This window comes from Halichoerus grypus, chromosome 6, assembly GCF_964656455.1.
Source record: "Halichoerus grypus chromosome 6, mHalGry1.hap1.1, whole genome shotgun sequence".
NCBI classification, from domain to species: domain Eukaryota; kingdom Metazoa; phylum Chordata; class Mammalia; order Carnivora; family Phocidae; genus Halichoerus; species Halichoerus grypus.
In genome coordinates this window covers 141,626,226-141,634,901 of record NC_135717.1, presented here as the reverse complement: position 1 = coordinate 141,634,901, position 8,676 = coordinate 141,626,226, and positions in this window count along the sequence as shown.

The following is an 8,676-nucleotide window of genomic DNA, read 5'->3' as shown; positions in this document are numbered from 1 at the left end:
ATTTGTTGAAGAGACTGTCTTTTTTCCATTGGACATTCTTTCCTGCTTTGTTGAAGATTAGTTGACCATAGAGTTGAGGGTCCATTTCTGGGCTCTCTATTCTTTTCCATTGATCTATGTGTCTGTTTTTGTGCCAGTACCATACTGTCTTGATGATGACAGCTTTGTAGTAGAGCTGGAAGTCCGGAATTGTGATGCCGCCAGCTTTGCTTTTCTTTTTCAACATTCCTCTGGCTATTCGGGGTCTTTTCTGGTTCCATACAAATTTTAGGATTATTTGTTCCATTTCTTTGAAAAAAGTGGATGGTATTTTGATGGGGATTGCATTGAATGTGTAGATTGCTCTAGGTAGCATTGACATCTTTGTTCTTCCAACCCATGAGCATGGAAGGTTTTTCCATTTCTTTGTGTCTTCCTCAATTTCTTTCATGAGTATTTTATAGTTTTCTGAGTACAGATTCTTTGCCTCTTTGGTTAGATTTATTCCTAGGTATCTTATGGTTTTGGGTGCAATTGTAAATGGGATCAACTCCTTAATTTCTCTTTCTTCTGTCTTGTTGGTGTATAGGAATGCCACTGATTTCTGTGCATTGATTTTATATCCTGTCACTTTACTGAATTCCTGTATGAGTTCTAGCAGTTTTGGGGTGGAGTCTTTTGGGTTTTCCACATAAAGTATCATATCATCTGCAAAGAGTGAGAGTTTGACTTCTTCTTTGCCGATTCAGATGTCTTTTATTTCTTTTTGTTGTCTGATTGCTGTGGCTAGGACTTCTAATACTATGTTGAATAGCAGTGGTGATAGTGGACATCCCTGCCGTATTCCTGACCTTAGGAGGAAAGCTCTCAGCTTTTCCCCATTGAGAATGATATTTGCTGTGTGTTTTTCATAGATGGCTTTTATGATATTGAGCTATGTACCCTTTATCCCTATACTCTGAAGAGTTTTGATCAAGAAAGGATGCTGTAATTTGTCAAATGCTTTTTCTGCATCTATTTAGAGGATCATATGGTTCTTGTTCTTTCTTTTATTAATGTATTGTATCGCAATGATTGATTTGCAGGTGTTGAACCAACCTTGCAGCCCAGGAATAAATCCCACTTGGTCGTGGTGTATAATCCTTTTAATGTACTGTTGGATCCTATTGGCTAGTATTTTGGTCAGAATTTTTGAATCCATGTTCATCAAGGATATTGGTCTGTAACTCTCCTTTTTGATGGGGTCTTTGTCTGGTTTTGGGATCAAGGTAATGCTGGCCTCATAAAATGAGTTTGGAAGTTTTCCTTCCATTTCTATTTTTTGGAACAGTTTCAGAAGAACAGGTATTAATTCTTCTTTATATGTTTGGTAGAAATCCACTGGGAAGCCATCTGGCCCTGGGCTTTTGTTTGTTGGGAGATTTTTGATTACTGCTTCAATTTCCTTAGTGGTTATAGGTCTCTTCAGGTTTTCTATTTCTTCCTGGTTCAATTTTGGTAGTTTATACATCTCTAGGAATGCATCCATTTCTTCCAGATTATCTAACTTGCTGGCATATAGTTGCTCATAATATGTTCTTATAATTGTTTGTATTTCTTTGGTGTTGGTTGTGATCTCTCCTCTTTCATTCACGATTTTATTTATTTGGGTTATTTCTCTCTCTCTTTTTTTTGATAAGTCTGGCCAGGGGTTTATCAATCTTGTTAATTCTTTCAAAGAACCAGCTCCTAGTTTTGTTGATCTGTTCTACTGTTCTTTTGGTTTCTATTTCATTGATTTCTGCTTGATCTTTATTATTTCTCTTCTCCTGCTGGGCTTAGGCTTTATTTGCTGTTCTTTCTCCAGCTCCTTTAGGTGTAGGGTTAGGTTGTGTATTTGAGACCTTTCTTGTTTCTTGAGAAAGGCTTGTATTGCTATATACTTTCCTCTTAGGACCGCCTTTGCTGCATCCCAAAGATTTTGAACTGTTGTGTTTTCATTCATTGGTTTCCATGAATTTTTTAAATTCTTCTTTAATTTCCTGGTTGACCCATTCATTCTTTAGTAGGATGCTCTTTAGCCTCCATGTATTTGAGTTCTTTCTGACTTTCCTCTTGTGATTGACTTCTAGTTTCAAAGCATTTTGGTCTGAAAATATGCAGGGAATGATCCCAGTCTTTTGGTACTGGTTGAGACCTGATTTGTGACCTAGGATGTGATCTATTCTGGAAAATGTTCCATGGGCACTAGAGAAGAATGTATTCTGTTGCTTTGGGATGGAATGTTCTGAATATATCTGTGAAGTCCATTTGATCCAGTATATCATTTAAAGTCTTTATTTCCTTGTTGATCTTTTGCTTAGATGATCTGTCCATTTCAGTGAGGGGGGTGTTAAAGTCCCCTACTATTATTGTATTGTTGTCGATGTGTTTCTTTGCTTTTGTTATTAATTGCCTTATATAATTGGCTGCTCCCATGTTAGGGGCATATTTACAATTGTTAGATCTTCTTGTTGGATAGACCCTTTAAGTATGATATAGTGTCCTTCCTCATCTCTTATTATAGTCTTTGGTTTAAAATCTAATTTGTCTGATATAAGGATTGCCACCCCAGCTTTCTTTTGGTGTCCATTAGGATGGTAAATGGGTTTCCACCCCCTCACTTTCAATTTGAGTGTGTCTTTGGGTCTAAAATGAGTCTCTTGCAGACAGCATATTGATGGGTCTTGTTTTTTTATCCAATCTGATACCCTGTGTCTTTTGATTGGGGCATTTAGCCCATTTACATTCAGGGTAATTATTGAAAGATAGGAATTTAGTGCCATTGTATTGCCGGTAAGGTGACTGTTACTGTATATTGTCTGTGTTCCTTTCTGGTCTATGTTGCTTTTAGGCTCTCTCTTTGCTTAGAGGACCCCTTTCAATATTTCTTGTAGGGCTGGTTTCGTGTTTGCAAATTCCTTTAGTTTTTGTTTGTCCTGGAAGCTTTTTATCTCTCCTTCTATTTTCAATGATAGCCTAGCTGGATATAGTATTCTTGGCTGCATATTTTTCTCATTTAGTGCTCTGAATATATCCTGCCAGTCCTTTCTGGCCTGCCAGGTCTCTGTGGATAGGTCTGTTGCCAGTCTAATGTTTCTACCATTGTAGGTTACAGACCTCTTGTCCCGAGCTGCTTTCAGGATTTTCTCTTGTCTCTGAGACTCATAAGTTTTATTATTAGATGTCAGGGTGTTGACCTATTTTTATTGATTTTGAGGGGGTTCTCTGTGCCTCCTCGATTTTGATGCCTGTTTCCTTCCCCAAATTAGGGAAGTTCTCTCCTATAATTTGCTCCAATATACCTTCTGCCCCTCTCTTTCTTCTTCTTCTGGGATCCCAATTATTCTAATATTGTTTCATCTTATGGTATCACTTATCTCTTGAATTCTGCCCTCGTGATCCAGTAATTGTTTATCTCTTTTTTTCTCAGCGTCTTTATTTTCCCTCATTTGGTCTTCTATATCACTAATTCTCTCTTCTGCCTCATTTATCTTAGCAGTTAGAGCCTCCATTTTTGATTGCACCTCATTAATAGGCTTTTTGATTTTGACTTGGTTAGATTTTAGTTTTTATTTCTCCAGAAAAGATTTCTCTAATATCTTCCATGCTTTTTTTCAAGCCAGCTAGTATCTTTAAAATCGTCATTCTGAACCCTAGTTCCAACATCTTACTAATGTCTGTATTGATTAGGTCCCTGGCAGTTGGTACTGCCTCTTGTTCTTTTTTTTGAGGTGATTTTTTCCGTCTTGTCATTTTGTCCAGAGGAGAATAGATGAATGAAAGAACAAAATGCTAACAGGGTAACAACGACCCCAGAAAAATATACACTAATCAAATCAGAAGAGACCTGAAACCAGGGGAAAAGAAAGGGAAAGAAAGAAAAAAGGAAAAAAGAAAAAGAGATAAAAAAAAACAAACCAGAATATGATCAAATATGATCAGGCTGGTGCATAGATCAGTGCCACACACTGGATTTTGGGCATCTTTTGGTCTGTTAGAAGAAAGTGCCTCCCAAAATTTTAAAGAAAGAAAAACTTATGTATGTACAAAAATAAGGGTAAATATGATGAAGGGATGGAATATGACTGTAAAGATGAAAATTATAAAAGATTTTATAAAAGGAATTGATAAGTTGGGTGAAAAAAGAAAGAAGAAGATTTAAGAAAAAAACAGGGAGAGAATGTGATCAGGCAGGAGACTAGAACAAAGCCATACACTAGAGATTTAGGGTATATTTTGGTCTGTTAGAAGAAACTATCCCAAAATTTTAAAGAGAGAACAACTTATATATATATACCAAAAATGAGGTTAACTACTATGAAGGGATACAATATGACTCTAAAAATGAAAAATAAAAAAAATTTTTTGAAAAAGGGATTGATAAGATGTTGGTTGAAAAAGGGAAAAAGAAAAATTCAAAAAAAAAAAAAGAAAAAGGAAAAAAAGAAAATAAAAAAAATTAATTTTGAAAGACTAAAGAATCATGGGAAAAAAGCTATGAATTCTATGTGCAGTATTCCTCTAGTGCTGGCGTCCTGCTGTTCTCATCGATCGGTAAACTTGGTCTTGGCTGGCTGTTCTTGCTGATCTTCTGGGGGAGGGGCCTGTTGCCATGGTTCCCAAATGTCTTTGCCGGAGGTGGAATTGTCCCGCCCTTGCCGGGGGCCGGGCTAAGTAATCTGCTTGGGTTTGCTCTCGGGAGCTTTTGTTCCCTGCAAGCTCTCCGTACAGCTTTGGAGGATGAGAGTGAAAATGGCGGCCTCCCAATCACTGCCCTGGAGGAGCCAAGAACTCAGGGCCCCACTCCTCAGTGCGCCCCCAGAGAAAAGCAGTCAATCACTCCCATCTCCCCGGTCTCCGTCCACACTCCGTGCTCACCCGGCCTGTGACCGAGCATTTCTATCTCTGGCACACGACCCCGTGTGGAGTCTCCAAACCCAGCAGATCCCTGCAGTGCGCTCCCGTGCTGCTCCTCCTGGGGGAGGAAGGGGAGTCTCCCCAGACCTGCCGCTTGTTGGGTCCCTGCTGGAGGAGCAGTGGCCCGACTGTGCCGTGGATCACGGTTTATGGCAACCCCAAGCTGAGAGCCCACTCCTCGGCTCCATCTCTGCAGCCAGCTTCCCCGCTCCGATACCTGGGAACTCTGCTGCACTCAGGCACCCCCGGTCTTTCTGTGACCCCGAGGGTCCTGAGACCACACTGTCGCAGCGAGGGTTCCACCCCCCGCTTAGCCACTAGAGCATTGTCCCTCAGCGGAGCCGACTTCTAAAAGTTCCGATTTTGTGCTCCGTGGCTCTATCACTTGCCGGTAGTGGCCGACGGAGGCCCCCTCCCCCACCGCCTATCTTCCCAAATATCGCCTCGGATTCACTTCTCTGCACATCCTGACTTCCAGAAAGTGGTCGCTTTTCTGTTCAGAGAGTTGCTGCTATTCTTTTCTTCGATCTCCTGTTGAGTTCGTAGGTGTTCAGAATGGTTTGATCCCTATCTAGCTGAATTCCTGGGACCAGATGAAATTTAGGTCTCTTACTCCTCCGCCATCTTGCTCCTCCCCCTTAATAGTGTCTTTTGAAGAGCAGGTTATAATTTTGATGAAGAACAATTTATTAATTTTTATGTTATATTTCATTTTTGTACTCTTAAGAAATCTTTGCCTATCCCAAGGTAATAAGGATTTTCTTAGTTTCTCTTCTATAAGCTTTATAGTTTTAATGATTTTATTTAGGTCTGTATTACATTTCAATTTAATTTTTCTATTTGTTAAATGATATGGAGATAAAAATTCATGTTTTTCCAAATGGACATTCAGTTGTTCCAACACTATCTATTGGAAAGACACTCTTTTTCCCATTGAATTACCTTGTCATCGTTGTTGAAAAACAATTGGCCATATATGTGTGGATTTATTTTTTGACCTTCTATTTTTTCTTTTAATGAGTAACACTATACATCTATAGTGTAAATCATTAAACTGTGTTCTATTTAAAATTTATTTTCACTATTCTAGGTCTTTGCATCATTTCTATATAACTGCAAAACCAGCTTATCAATTTCTAGAAAAGAAAAGCCTTATGGGATTAAGATTGAAATTCCAGGGGCACCTGGGTGGCACAGTCAGTTAGGCATATGAAACTTGGTTTTAGCTCAGGTCATGATCTCAAGTTTGTGAGACTGAGCCCTGTGTCAGGCTCCACACTTAGCGTGGAGTCTGCTTGAGATTCTCTCTCTTTCTCTCCTTCTGCCTATCTCACTCATGCTGTCTTTCTCTCTTTCTCTTTCTAAAATAGATTAAAAAAATCTTAAAAAAAGATTGATATTCCATTGAATCTATACATCAATAGAACTGATATCTTAGCAAATTGATATTCCATTGAATCTATAGATCAATAGAACTGATATCTTAGCAAATTGATATTCCATTGAATCTATAGATCAATAGAACTGATATCTTAGCAAATTGAGTTTTTGAGTTCATGGACATGCATTGAAAAAATAATTTGAATGTTCTTTAATTCTTCTCATCAATATCATTTCTGGTATACAGATCCTGTACATACTTTTTAAATTTATTCTTAAGCATGTTTATAGATGCTATTGTTAATGGCATTTTTAATTAAATTTTCAGTTGTTCATTGATCATATGTAGAAATAAAATTGATCTTTGTATCTTGATCTTATATCCTGTAACCTTTTTAAAGCTACTTATCATACTTAGCAGCTTTTTAAAAAATAGATTTCTCAAGGATTTCCTCACACATGATTATACCTTCTACTCACATAGACAGTTTTGTTTCTTCCTTTACAAGCCTTATCTCTTTTATTTCTTTTTCTTGCTTATTGTAATGGCTAGGAACACCCGTACAATGTTGAATAGAAGTTGTGAGAGTAGGTATTTTTGCCTTTTTCTTGATCTTGGGGTGAAGGCCTTCAATATTTCACTATTAAGTATGATATTAGCTCTAGCTTTTTTGTAGTTGCCCTTAATCAGTTTTAGGAGATACTTTCAGCACTTTGAATATGTCATTGCATTGTCTATTGGCTTACATTATTTCTGAATAGAAGCCAGCATATTTTCTTATCTTTGAACCCCTGAATGGGGTCTCTTATTTTCTTTGTTGCTGTTAAAATTTCTATCTTTATCCTCCACTCTCAGTAACTTGATTATGATATGCAGCTCCCACTCTTGCTAAACATGGTCTCTGGCACAGCAATTAAACTTTGATTATATTTACCTGTAATATGGGACTCCGCAGATCTTAAAGGATTTTGTAAGGATTACTTGGGATGATGTAGGGTGCCTGGGTGGCTCAGTTGGTTAAGCGACTGCCTTCGGCTCAGGTCATGATCCTGGAGTCCCAGGATCGAGTCCCGCATTGGGCTCCCTGCTTAGCAGGGAGTTTGCTTCTCCCTCTGACCCTCCCCCCTCCTGTGTTCTCTCCCTCTCTCTCTCTCAAATAAATAAATAAAATCTTTAAAAAAAAAAAAAGGATTACTTGGGATGATGTATATAAAAGTATTCTAAAAAGTTTAAAATTTACTACAATGACTTTCTAATCCAAGAATATTTTCAGTGAAAATTAAAATAGAAACAGAGTATTGTTAACAGGAGAATAATGAATGTTGTTACCTTGTATTAAGTTACAGTTTTGTTTTCAAATGACTGTATTGCAGACACTGATTCAGAATATCCAGTTGAAACGTCCAAAATCAAAATTTCCTTGACTTGTTTTCCAAATCACATTTTATATTATTTGTGCACATGTCTATCTATTCATTTTAGTCCTTTAGAAATTCCTTGAGAATGCTCAAATCATTCATGAAAAAAACATCAGTTGTCTTATTTAGCAGAAGTCAATATAACTGCCATAATTTTCAATAAGTGCATGTGAAACATACACAGTGTATGACATACAAATATGGCAGCAATACTGAAAGTATAATACAACCTAAAAATGAAATGCATTATGTTACTGATAAACATTACACACTGACCAGTCTGGGTAAAAGATTAACTTTGCAGAGTTCATTGTACTTTTATGAAACACTTTCATATGCACAATCTAATCTATTCCTCAGAACATCTTCATGAGCTGGTAAGTGTAAGACTCCTGCTTCCACACGAAAACTCTATGTATAGTTATTTATGAAGTCATTTAACATGAAATATTACTTGTCCTAAAAAGGCAATCTGTTTTGCTATGATTATGCTTTATAAACTTTTTTCTCCCATATTTTCACTTTCTCATATCATTCAGTTGAGAATTTCAGATCATTCTGTGTTCCAGGCTTCATCAAAAATTTCATGTGAGTTTTCTGTAAGTTGGCATGAAAATGGACTTGCCACAATAATGTCATGGACTTGTAGGATGCATACTTTGCTGAACTTAAATTCCATTTCTAAAATCTACTGTTTGGTACCAGATGTGGAGAGTGAATCACCATCTTTTCTATGAAGAGGGCAAGGTTTAATTAGCCTTTTTCAAAAGACTTATTATACATTTCACCTATAAACTGAAAGAAGAAAATTACGCATTTTAAAGCAGGATGAAAGTAGAGGTGATAGCCACAGCTGCTCTCGTCTCTGGCAAACCATTCTGAGAGGCTCCAGTTTCATTTGTTTCAGATGAAACACATGTTGCTCATTTATTGTACATGTGTTTCAATGTATTTTGACAA